Here is a 13925-nt window from a genome sequence, read left to right as displayed (position 1 = left end):
GGAACTGTGCACAGCAAGTCTGCTACAGCTCTGCCACATGTGAAAACTGGTCATCAAAGTCAGATTTGTTTGGAAGGGGCTGCTCAGTAACAACACGTGCACTCTGACTTTGCCAGAGCCAGGATTGTTGGGCAAAGCTGCCAGCAGGGCAGCAAGAGCTTAGCCAGGTAAATAGTCTACATACCAAAGATGGTACATCAATTTCCAGCTACAGATCTACTGAAAACCAGCAGTATGCCAAATACAGAACCCTGCAGCTACATTAAAATAACCCTTTGGCATTCAAAGTGTTAAATGCAGGTGACTACACCAAAAGAAAATATTTTATTACTCTCTCTGAAGAGCTGTTTCTTATCTCTCCTTTTGAAGAAACTTTCCAAGCAGAATAATGAACCTGCATCTGTGAATCATTTAACCAGCTCTGATGAGCTTTGTGCAGCTCCCCAGAGGGCTCACAGGCTTCTTGAAGTGACTCTTGAGTGATTATAATGGAAGCTGTTAATTGAGTTCACTTCAAACCCAAAGCACCGTGGCACCCTCCAAATCCAAACCAAATGGCTTTAGTTTGAAAAATAGGGAGATGTAGGAATAAGAATGTGAAAGTCAGTGGAGTGGGAAAGACATGAAGGGCTATGGAGGGTTCTTCACACCTGGCTTTGACTGGTAAGAAGACGGCTGAGGGTTTGCTCATAGGGTGCTCTGCCCCCCAAGACACAGTGTTGAACATGCCAGAGGGGTCACCTGAACTGATACTCAATTTGGGATTGCTGCTATTGTCAAAGAGTCCAGTGCTCATTATGCTGGAGGTAAGCTTGCCAGTGAAGTAATTATTAGCTAGCTGAATAACTATTAAGCTGGTAAAACCAAATTACTTGGTCTGACATTTTACTGCTACTGTGGACTTTGGCCTTTTAAAAAATTTTGATCCCTGACTCAGGTACAGGAATTGCTTCTTCTTGATGACTTTTTCCATACAAGAGAAGTGTTAGCTCACACAGTGCTATTGTTTGCACAGAGACTGATACCTCAGGTGAAGAAGAATGGGCATGGTCTCCTACACATCAAAATGAGAAGCCGCTTTTTTATTTCACAGGAGAATAAAATCCATCTTTCTCAGGTGGAAAATCCTCTTCTGTGGCATCCGCACTGACCATTAAATGATCCTGAATTAATTTTATTTTTTAATATTCCTTTGTAATTATGTGGACAAGAGTAATTGGGGGTTGTCTTGACACTCACCTGACAGAGACCTGGTGTGAGTGGCTGCCACAAAGAGATGAAAGAGAGACTTCAAGCACAGGGACACTGCAGGAGCAGGACAGAGCCTGGAGGAGACTGAGCTGCTGGCAGCTTTTGGAAAGGCTGAAGACTTGGAGGGTGGCACATGACACAGGCTGTGTCCTGTCCCATGTCTCACCCAAAGGCCACGAAGAGCAGAGTCTATTTTTCAGCTGGAATGTGTCACACTGAAGTCCTGCCATTGCTGAAGGCCTTGTGATCCTTTATAAGATCTGCATTGCCAACAGGGCTTTATACAGGTACTTTATACACCTGTGCTGGCTCAACTGTTCCACCTCTGAATGGATTTCAGGGAATTTAGTTCTCTGTGAAATACAGGGACTGATGTCTCCGGTGGTTTCTTTATTCCTGGAGGTTTGCTTTGCTATATCCCAGAATGTGAGGTGTGGAACCAACTTCTCACGGGAGAAAGTGCCCTCACCTCTGCCCCCACTCACCCACGCCGTGTCCGGCTGCTCCCGTGCCAGAGGGAGCTTTGAGTTCCAAAAGCAGGAAAATACACACGGGTCTCATCGCCACAAGCGGTCCCGGGGAGCCCAGAGGTGCCGGCATCTAATGACCGGTGCCCACCGAGAGCCACCGGGAAGGGCCGCAACGGCGCCGTTAAATGGAGAAAGTGATCCGGGAGAAAGCACCGGGAGATGGGGAACGGCGGGAGCCGGGAGAGAGCACCGGGACATGGGGAACGGCGGGAGCCGGGAGAGGGCACCGGGACATGGGGAACGGCGGGAGCCGGGAGAGGGCACCGGGAGATGGGGAACGGCGGGAGCCGGGAGAGGGCACCGGGAGATGGGGAACGGCGGGAGCCGGGAGAGGGCACCGGGAGATGGGGAACGACGGGAGCCGGGAAAGGGCGCCGGGAGATGGGGAACGGCGGGAGCCGGGAGAGGGCACCGGGACATGGGCAACGGCGGGAGCCGGGAGAGGGCACCGGGAGATGGAGAACCGCGGGAGCCGCCAGGGGGCGCTGTGGTACCGCCACGCCGTGAGGGCGGACGGGCGGCCCCGCAGCGCCCCCTAGCGGCCCGCGCTTCGCGCCCCGGGCGGACGCGGCTCCCCGAGGAGGAAAAGGCCCCGAGGAGGAAAAGGCCCCGGGGGGAAGAGGCCTCGGGACTGCCGGGACTGAGGGGGAAAAAGCCCCGGGACTGCCGGGACCGAGGCGGGGAAGGGTGCCCGTGACCCAGGGTGGGCCGCCGGGTTCGCCCCCAGCCGCTCACCCCGGCAGCGGCGCCCGGCCCTCAGCGTCTGCCGAGCTCGGCAGTGCTGGCGTGCTCCGAGCGAACGGGGGTTTCTCAGAGAATCGTATCAAAATGTAACCGTACAGACTTGGCTAGCGATCTGAGCTTCACAGACATCTGTTACAGGAGAGAAGAATGTGATCTGTGGTAAAAAGTGTGTGCTTGTGGCCGCCTGTCCCTGGGGGGTCACCTGCTATTCCAGAGGTCGCAGGTGCGGATAAACCAGGAACCTTGTTCATTTGGGATATGGCACAGTGACACTGCACCCTGCTCGTTTGGGATATGGCACAGTGACACTGCACCCTGCTCATTTGGGATATGGCACTGTGACACTGCAGATGTGGCACAGTGACACTGCACCCTGCTCATTTGGGATATGGCACAGTGACACTGCAGATGTGGCACAGTGACACTGCACCCTGCTCATTTGGGATATGGCACAGTGACACTGCAGATGTGGCACAGTGACACTGCACCCTGCTCATTTGGGATATGGCACAGTGACACTGCAGATGTGGCACAGTGACACTGCAGATGCTGATGCTGGTGCTGCTGGTCTGGAGCTGTGCTGGTGCCTTGGCAGGGATTCTTGAGCCTCGGACACAGCAACAGCCGGGGAGTTTGATGTCTCAGCTGACAGAACAATGAACAAGATAAAGCAACCTGAGCTCAAGCTCCAGTCACTGCCCTGAGCCCTGGGCTCCCGAGAGTGGCAGCACAGAGCAGCCGAGGAAAGGCAGCTGTTGTGTCCCCAACACCTCCCTGACAAACCCAAACTGCCGGCCTGGAAGGGGGCTGAGGGGCTGCAGGGGGACTATGCCAGGGCTGTGGCACTGCCAGCCACACAAACATCAGTAGAAAGTGAAACTGCTGGGACCCTGGCTGAACCCCAGATAAGCACAGACCCCCCAGTTGGAACTATTTCCGTGGGGAGGCTGTGGGCAGAGGAGATGTGACTCATAGCACACACTGGGATGAAGAGCTCTGAGCAAATGAACAAATCAAACACTTGCAAACAAGCCCTTTGAGTGCCACTGCCACATTCCTGTTGAGGCTCAGGACATTTCAGGATCCACTCCAAAATCTTTCATTATTCATGTGTCTAAAAATAGGTCTTGATGGCTTTCAGTGGTCAGCCAGAGCAAACTAGCCAAATACCTCTGATACACTGAATTTAAATTTTTAGACTTCCTAAAGAGACCAGGGAGGTGACAGATTTCCGGTGAAGCTGAACAAAATGTTGGGGGTGTCAGTTTTCGTCCTCTGACATAATATCTTTCCTTTCCAGCTGATGATTTGTGAGTAATAATATTGCATTTAATATACATGAAAGCCCACAGCTGAAAAACACTTGCCCTGGGAAAGTTAAAACAAACAGATGAATCCCACAGATACTTCTCCCAGTCATTAATGTCTCTCAGAATATCATCACTGCTCTGAAGGCTGGTTTGAACAAGGTATCATCTTTTTTCTCCATTTCTGCTCGTGAGTCAGCATCCTGTCTTTTATTCACTCTTCTCCTGAGTCTCCTGAGGTAGCAGAATCAAAATGTCAATAAACCACTATAAATCATTACTTGTTTCCATGGCTTTCAGAGAGACAATAAAACCTTTCCTTGGCTGTGTAACTGAGTTCATAGAACCAGTGGCACTGCAGCCAAGCCCAGGTTTTCTGGGGATGCCCCAGAGCCTCACACAGCAGGTCAGCCTGGTGGGATCAGGCACCTGAGGACCCGGACAGACCAGCAGGTGTCACTCAGTCTGAGCCAGTTTAACTGAATCCTGTGGAGAATCATGCACTGAGTACCCGTGGCTGTGAACTAAAGGTTATTTATTGGCTGTGTTAATGCCTAGAGCGTGTTACCCAGACACTGCAAAGCCAGGTACAGCTGGCTGAGTGCAATTCAAGGACCATTTGCCTTTCCCTGTGTCCTCAAGAGCCAGGTTTGGCATGTTCTGGGAGCCTCTTCCTGGATCAGGGATGTGCTTTGGTGTATTGCTCCCAGCTGAGGAGGGCTGGCTGCCATCCCAGGACTCACTGCTGGGGCTGGAAGGTAACCTGATAATTTTGCTTCAATTGTCAAGTTGTCGTGCTTCTTTTGAGCAAAGTGGTAATTTTTTTAATGAAGTTGGAAAGAAAGGAAAGCTAGAGCTTGGCAGGTATGTTTAAAGAAAGCAAAACCCACATCCAATCTGAAGAGTTCCTCTCTTTTTCTGAAAACAGGCAGCTTTATTTAACAGCTGTTCCTGTTATTTCTAGAAATATTAAGTGGAAAACATAAACTTCTGCCTCTGTATAAAGAAAGATTCCAACTATAATTTTTTTGTAAATTCTTTACCTGCCTGAAACCAAGCAAACACACAACAGAGAAGAGCTTCCAGAGGCTCTGGTTGAAAAGGAGAACCTGTTCCCTACAGCAGATTGTTATTTCAGCACTGCCTGCTGGAGATGATCATGATCTAAAACCACCATGTGGGGTGAAGGAAGGGATCCCAGGGGTTCTGCTGCTCCTCTGCTGGGAGCTTTTAACCAGTTTCCCAAATTCCCTGAGATAATTTAGACATAAGGAAGGAGATGACAGAGATAAAAGAAGAGAATCTGTGATGCAGGATGACAGCTGTCAGTCAGACAAGACTTCCAAAGTATTTTATAGAAAAGGCCAGTTTCACAGGAGATCCAGCCAGCAAAAGGATTTGCCAATTGCCATGGGAAAATCAAAATGTTTTAGCTTAAAATACAAGCTAGCACTATCAATCTGAAATTTTAAAAATCTTGGCCAGAAAGTATTTTCCAGTAGCAAATTAAGAAGTATACCTTTTGCACTATTATTGCAGACAATTTTTTTTTTTTTTTGCATGTTTTTGTATGGAAATCTCCCGCTGTTCCTGGCACAGGGCTGGCTGGTGCATTTCTGTCACTGGGACATGGACATCAAAGCAGAGGAACAAAAATGAGCCAGTATTTTCTTTCTTGTTTCCATTCCAGCTGTGTGTGCTCAGGCTGCTGCCCAGGGCTGTGTGGTTTGGACCCACCTGCAGGCTCACATCACCAACCCCACTGACCTTGGTTTAAAGGTTTCCTGATTAAGTTGATGAGTCCCAGAAGAAAGACCCTTCCCTGTGCCTGGTACTGACCAGACCATGTTCCTGCTCAACAGAGTTGTCCCCTGGAAGCTTCTTTCCCTGGGGCTGCCTCAGCCCCTGGCAAGCCCCATCCTCCTCCTAAAGCCTGGACAGTGTTAAAGGTGTTGGATGTACCACCATGAGGCTTTAGCAGTTTTAAGACATTCAAGCTCAGTTTTAATGCCTTCACTAATGAGTCTGTGAGTGAGTCTCCTCTTAATTCCTCAAGGAGCATTTGGTGATACAGTGTAAGCCACAGAAAGATCTGGAATGTGAAATATATATACAATGGGAAGAGAGAATTGTAAAACTAATGGTGGGGTTTTGCTAGGTCTGGAAGCTCAATGAGAGAGTCCCCATGACCTTTTACTACTTGAATCTATGTTTTATGGCTTTAAAGTCTATTGGAGCAAATTGCAATTAGCTCTGGGCTGATCAGGGCTTGCAGGTACCACCCTTTCATGGAGCCTTGCAAATTAGAGTAAATATTCACTGAATTGGTGCTTCTGGACATTTTTCCCTGATCAGTCATACCCAGAGGCTCTTCTCTGGTATCACTAACTCTATGTGAAGAGTAATCACAGGTTCTCTCAGTTTCTAGAAACTGAGATGTGAAGTCCAAGCCCTATGAAGGAACTTGTTCCTCAGCAGCTTTATCTTTTCTCATGATCTGTTTAACTGGTGCTCATTCTGGGTAAATCACAGCTGGTGGAGAACTGCAGAGGCACTTTGCTGAGGCACTCACTGCAGCACTGCAGGGGTTAGGTACTGGTGAGACAGCACTGGTCATAGCAATGAGCACAGCTCATTGGAAACTGGGAGGGTGTGTGGCACTCAGGGAGATCTGTCAGATGAGGCAACGGGAGCCTGCTCAGCCCAGGCTCTGAACCTCTGAACTGCTCATGTCTTGGCACAGGACCTTTCCCACTATTTTTTTTCTTTTCTTTTTTTTTTTTTTTTTTTTTTTCCCTGAAGCAGGCTAAAGTTTAGTTGTTTTCTAATACTTTTTGGGTCTGGAAATCTTGTGAGTGCTGGCATGCTGCTTCACATCTATCCCATCCCTTGAAGTGACTTTTTGATACCAACACTTACTTCCCCACATCTTTGGTGGGATCAAATCTTCTCCAGTTCCTCTCCCTCTTTCTTCTTTTCTGATCATGCTGAACTAGTCATCCTGGGCATAAAGCCATTGGGGGAGGAGGTCACAATGTTCCTGTGCAGTGATTAATGGGAAGTGTTCTTGGAGCAAAGAAGTGAGCTGACTCTTTAAAATAACATTCATCAAAAGAAAGAGCTTGCTGGTTGCTAATTTTTGAGGGATAGTCAGTATCCTCCCTCTGTGGGCTGATAATCCGGAATTGACTCACTGACTAAAGTTGTCCAAACCATCATATTTCTAAAGTGTTGCATTTCAGACCAGGGCTTAAAGAGCCAGGAGTGGGGCTGGCTGACACCCTTAGGTATGTGTCATCATCCAACTTGAGGGAACATTACAACCACAGGAGCAATCTCTAAAAGCTCCAGCCATCAAAAGCTGCCTCTCCAATTGCTCCCAAACCCCCCCCCCCCCTGTTTTCCCATATAAGCCATGTGTTCTGGAAAGAGGCAGTGTACTTGGGAAGTCAGTAACTGGATAGGACACAGAAAAGAGATTCTTCCACCAGTGTGTTTGAGGAACTTGGTCAGGCAGGCTCTCAGAGGGGATGCCAGACACAGACATGGAATGATCCTCAGAGCTATGTGTGTCTTGAAACCACTTGCCCTGCAAGTGGAAGGCTTCCTCCTTGGTGGGAGTAGCTCCTCCTGAGCTGAAGGGCTTTGGCCAGTGTACCCCCCTCCTCCAAGAACACCCTTGCCTGCACACATGGAAAGGCTGTTTGAAGCACAGGCCTTCCTGTGGAAATCGTTCTGCTTCAATGGTGTGTGTAAGTTAAAAATCATCTGAAACAATAATTGGTTTCTCGGTTCAGTAGGGAACTGCTCAGCTCTGTTCACCATCATTGCCAAAATAGGGGGAGATGCATCAGCTGCAAGTGGGGCTAAGCAGACACTCACCCACAAACCCCACAGGAGGCACTGAGGGACACAGGAAGCTCTGAGAAATGCAATCACTCACAGGAATGTACATGGTACCACATCTGAGACCTTGGCAAGGATCAAAACTTGCTTTTCTAAGCCCAGCTCCAGAGTTTCTCTCCTGTTTGTCCCAGCTTCATGGGTGCTTATCCAGGGAGAGGGACATATGGAAGGTTTGGCAGTGAAAAGCATTTGTGTGTTGGTAAAATGGAAGCCTGGACTCTGCTCTGCATCCAGTGTTCAGCCTTTGCTGTCTCCAAGCAGAGCCACCTGCAGAGAAAAGAGGTGAGGAGCAGGATTCCCAAGCAGGACAGTGCTCTTCAGCCCGTGCTATTACCCTGTCCTGTGTCCCCTCACTGTGCTCAGCCAGGTGTCCCCAGGACCATCAGCAGTCTGAGTGCTGCTGTTTAAACATGGAGAATCACAAAGCAATCAAAGAACTATCAGGAAAGCCTGTCTTTCTTGGAGTCTTACCCAGATTTCTGCAAATTGCTCGACACAAAGTGTTTTTAAATGATCCCCAAACTGCTATGAATTATATGTATGGGTTTCTTGGTAGCCTGGGAATGGAAGGCTGCTGCAACCCCATTCTGCTATTATTAATGCTATTTTAACTTTTACCTCTTGGGTGGAAAAAGCATTTTATGTCTTGAATACTTCCTCTTGCCCTGGTCATGCAGGAGTTCTGAATATTGGCAGTCTCATTAATTGTGCCTAGCCCTCAGCAATCAGTCAGGCAGCTGACAAGGGCTTTTGGCAGAGGAATTTTTGGTGATAAAGTCATACTTTGGGCTACAGACAAAATAATTCTTTCAATGGACACATCTATTGGAAGATTCAACACATATTCAGAAGACCAGAAAAACTGCAGTAGAGAAATAGTCTCCTCCAAAATAAAAATCTCCAACCATTGAAGTTGCCTCTATGGTGACTTCTAATAACTCCAGTTTCCTGTTCTTCCATAAAACCCACATGCATTTACAGGGGAGAGAAAGAGAAAAGGGAAATGCAGTGTCAGTCAGATACCTGTCCCTTCTCCCAGGCCTCAATAAATACCTGAGGCATTAGTATCAGGAAAGCAAGTCCCCTGATGTGTGCTCTGCTTTATATCTTAGTTCTGATTGGGGAGTGCAGGATCCTGTGTGCACAGTGAAATTTATCTTCTACACAAAGAGCTTTTCGTAGTAATTGCACTTCACTGATTGAGCTTGTCCAGAACTTCAAAAATATCTTTCCTAACACCTCCCCATGCTGAGATGGAGTGTTGGGCAGTCTGGGCTTCTGCTAGTAAAGATAGGAGTTTCCAGTACACATACCATGAAAAAGGGGGAAGGCTGTTTTGTGCCAGTGTCAAGTGCTGTTGGCATGTTTGTTGTGGCTCAGCCATGCAACAGCTGGGACTAGGCCACCCCTCTGTGGGTCAGACGTGTCACTTGGTAAAAATAAAACCAGCTGAGAAAGCCCTGCCTTCAGAGCACAGCAAGGTCTGTTCCTCTGTCACAGCCAGGATGCTGTTGGGGGCAGAGTTGGTTTCACCCTGGTGTGATGTGCAGGGCTTGTGCCACTGTGTTCCCACAGATGTGGCAGAGCCCTGTGATGCCCATGGAGTGTGCAGCAGTGCCCATGGCACACTGTGGTGTCCAGGGTATAGCAGTGCCCATGGTGCCTGTGGCAAATGTGTTGGTGCCCAGGCTGTCAAATCTGCCCCAGCTGCTCCTGCAGTGGCAGCCAGACAAAGGCCAGTTACTGGCCCCAGGTGAGAGCCAGTGGGTGTTGTCCCTTTGCAGGGTCTGGGTGTCATCTTCAGGCTGAGGAAAAGGGCACTGAGTGCAGGGAGGGACTCTGAAGGGATGCTGCTGTAGGGCAGACAAGGGAGGGAAGGCAGGGTAGCTTCCCTTGTTGTTCTGGTGCCTGGGCAACCCTGGTGTTTATTGAACAGGTTGTGTGGAATGAAACAGAAGAGCAGATGTGAGCTAAGTGCAATGTACGTCTCTGCTGGCCACCCAAAAATGGATGCCTGGCACTGCTCTGCTGAGGAGAGGGATGGCTCAGAGACGGAGCCTTTGAGATCTCACTCCCACTTTAATACCAATTTTCCCTCTTTGCCCTCAGCAAATCATTCTTCCTCTCTTTTCTTTCCATAAAGTGAGGTTAATGATGAAGCAATTTTTCTGCTTCACGGGAGGGCTGAGTATGAATTAATATTTTTCAGATGAGACATTAAAAACAATATTTATGTGGAATAAAACTTCTGCAGAGGAAATGCAGTTTTGAAATGTTTGGGATCTCAGGAATGAAATAGTTGGACATGATGAGTCTAGACTGAGGAACACAAATTAATGTCAGAAAGATTTGGGAGTTCATATGATCTGGAATGCCTGTGGCTGGCGTGGCAAGAGCACAAGGTTTGGGGAGCAGAATTTTCTGCAGAGCACAGAAAAGACTTCTGTCACTGGGAGTTGAGAGGAGACCCAGGGGAACAAGAGGGATCCTAGTGATGGGCTTCATCTCCCTTTTTGCAGCAGGATGTTAGCATTACACATCAGGATTCTAACATAAACCTTCCCAGCAGCCGACAAGCGTCTCCCTTGGAAAGCCTGGCCCAGCATTTATCCCTGTGCCAGCACTGAAGTGGAAAAGATAAATGAAGAATTCATATTGTTGGGCTAGAGTCTCTTCGTCAATAATTCCAAGTAGTTCCTGAATTAGGCTATTACTAATTATCTATTTTCACCATAATTGGGAGGACAAGGGTTTCTGGCAGGCAGCGCATGAGACATACAGGAGAAAATGATTAAAGCAGAGCCAAAAATATCACCATACTGGAGTCATGAGTCAGATCCTGACCTTTCAAATAGCACTGCGGAGAGCCTGAGCTCATTTGGATGGGATCCCAGGGATCCAGGTGAGAGTGACTGGATGGTTCAGCATGGCCAGCTTTGGAGAGAGGGAAGAAACTGGGGATGTCCTGGAGCGGGGACAGAAAGCTAAAGGCCATGAGAAGCTTCGGATGAATCTGTTTCTCCTTCTGTCTCTGGTCTTACTGAAGAAAAGGGTAATTCCACACTCTTGAGCTTAACTGTTTTACCTGTCAGCACTCCTGATCACTCCCTGAAAAGAATGTGCATTCTCTGGTTAATGTGATTATCAGCACTAATTAATTCCAGCTTCCAGTAATGAATTACAGCTTCTTTTTGATCAGCGTTTAAAAAGCCCTTTAAGCTTGTGTCAAACCACGTTTGCTCAGAAAGAGGAATTATCAATCTCTCCTGTGGCACTCACAATTCCTTGTGGATTGCTGCAATTGCAAGAGACTGAATCTCACAGACAAAGTGCCTGTTGTGAGACTGGCCACGGAACTCCAAACATGGCTCTGCAGGGACAGATGCAGGTGGATCCTTGTCAGGGTTAGGGATGCTCCATGTCAGGGGTTTTTAAACAGTGAGCTGCTGTGAAGAGGCTGGAGGAAAAGTTTTGTCCTGAGCAGGGATCTGTGGGGTCCTCCATCACACTCTGTCTGGAAACTCTTTTGGGGAAGCTGCTGCAGGGGGAGAATGAGCTCTGACACCATGAGGGCACCCAGCCCCACAAAGGAGTGTCCCCAAGGCAGCTCCACCAACCTCCAGTTGGCACAGGGAGCAAGAGTGTCTGTGCCTTGTATCAGGGGTGACCCAGCTGAGCTCTGTCCATCCCCCTGCCCTCCCACTCCCTGGGCTGTGATGCCTGCCAAGCCACACAGACGGCTGCCAGCAGAAGAATATTTGTCTGCGCACATTCCTTGTTAATAAAAATAAGTCTTTTTTAAGGTCGTAGGCAGAGGAGTTGTCATGTCACATCCTGTTCTGTGTCTCTACAGCAACTCCAAACTTCCCAAACACCCGGAGCAGAGCAGTGATGGTCTGTCTGCAATGCATGAACTCTCCTGGCTGTGTCACCCCTGGCCCCCTTCCCAGAGTGGGAGCAGACAGAACAGCCTGTGTGGCAAACTGACACGGTGCTGCCCCAGTGATGCTCTGCTTCACTCCCCTGGGACCAGGAGATGCTGCCTGTGCACCCCAGCAGAGCCCACAGGGTCCCCTCAACGGCAGATGAAGAAATAACTTTGCCCCTCAATATTTGGCTCTTAAGTCCAGAGTCACTCACTTTCCCTTGGATGCACGGGTGTTTTACCACAGATGTTTCACAGGATCATGGGCACTATTTTCTCTCTTCTAAGAAAAAATTACTCGGCCAGATCAAACACGCAAAAAATGCTGGCTGTGCTGATTCATGAGGAAACAATTTCCCTTCTATTTTAGCGCTGTACAGCAGGAAATTACAGAGTGATTTGCTGGAGGAGCAAGAAATCAGGATAGGACAGATTGTACAGCATTTTCTGAGGGCTGGATAATTCTTCACAGGCTTAGAATCTGTGAGCAGGTTTGTGCTGCATGATATGGTGTAGGCTAGAGATTCATCCACACCTTCAGTAAGCTCCAGCTTCAGGAGGAGCATAAATGAAGAAGACTGGAGCTCAGTGGATCTCATTATACCACTGGAAAAGGATATTTGAGGGGCAGCGAATCCCTGTGTGCTCCTGGCTGCATTGGCTGTGCTGGGGTTTGTGCATGAACTGTTGGGTATTTAATAAACCTCCAGAACTGCCATTGGAATGTTGGTTTTAGCACCCAAGCCCAGGAGGTTTGTGTAGGGCTGAGCCCAGGAGGTTTGGGAAGATCCAGGCTCTGTGGGTGGAAGGGTCTGGTGGGTCTGCATCCAGAACTGATTCCTCTGGGCTGTGGGGAGCTGGGGCACAGTGGGGTCTGGTTGTGTCTGCTGTGTGTTTCTGGCCTCCTCCAGCTTGGTACCCACACTGGGCAGGGGCTCTGCTCCTCACAGGGATGTGGCTGAAGTTCCAGTTCCCAGATATTGAAGTACTTAGGGATTTCAGGAGTTTAACTTCACTTTACACCTAAAAGCCTAATTTGCTGCCATATCAGTATAATTGCCTATTCTAGTCTGCTTTTCAGAGTTGTGAAGTGGTTTTTGCCTCCAGGGAATCCCTCTATTCTTCTTTCTCCTCTGTTGCTGGTCAGGCTGTTCCACAGCTCTCCCTTCCCTGAGTGTCACTGCAGTCCTGTGAGGATTCTGTGCTTTAGATTATTCTGCCCTTTTTGCCTCTCATAGTCCAAATTACCTGCAATGCAGGAAGGACACTATTTTGTGATGCTTGGAAATACCAGTTCAGAACTCCTGAAAAATCAGAACCTCGGGGTTTGCCTCCCAATCCTTCTGCACTTTGAACAGCATGTTGATGAAGGATTAGCTCAGCTGCAGTCACCTTCCCTTTTTGTTTCTGAGACCTTGGTCATCCCTCTCTGCATGCAGTTTTCCATGCTAAGGGAGCATTAAGCCAAACATGTTCTAAGATATGGAGAAACAAACCCATGGAGGCCGGGGGATGTTAAAGATCACAAAGAGAATGAGGCTGCAGTGGGCAGAGGGTATGGAAGGAGCAGCAGAGCCATCCCCAGAGAGGTGCCTCCTCCCACGTGTCCCTCTGCTCAGGAGGTGGGCTCCAGGAGCTGTTCCCTCTGGCCATCCTTGCAAACTTGTGCATCTTTATAAATTTCTCAAGAAATTTTTCTCTGTCTTTCCTGGCTGGGAAAGAAACACAGTGCAAAAGAGCATAGGAGTAGGGATGCTGTTTTTCTGGCATCCTAATGAATCAAATCCTACAAGCTATCTGAAGAGGTTCTAGGAAATCTCTGTCCTAACCCAGGAATAAACTGCCTGAGTATCCAGGAAGAGTTTTCATGCAGCAACTCTAAAGGCACATTCCCAGCCTGTGAAGAGCTGGGAGCCCTTGTTTTCTGGTTCCTCTTATGTTGTTATTGCCAGAGATTAGTGTTAATTGCTGAGCCCTGTGGAAAGGGAGCGTTTAGATGGTTTGGAGTGCCTGCAAAAGGAGTGTCACATATTTCAAAGTGTTTGATAAACAGGGGAGCAAAGGCAGATGACAGCATCAAAGTCCACGTTGTGCTCTCCTGGTGTAAGGGGCAGCTTTTGAGAGAGGGAGCAGATGGCTGAAGGCCATCGTGTTACTGGAGAACCTGCTTGACTGGTGACCCCGGCAGCCCCAGCAGATGATGGACAGCACAGAACGAGGCACCAGGAGGACAATTACACTTCACATCTTTTCTTTTAATGC

Source organism: Erithacus rubecula (genome assembly GCF_903797595.1).
Source record: "Erithacus rubecula genome assembly, chromosome: 15".
Lineage (NCBI taxonomy): Eukaryota > Metazoa > Chordata > Aves > Passeriformes > Muscicapidae > Erithacus > Erithacus rubecula.
Note: the sequence above shows the minus strand (reverse complement) of the source record.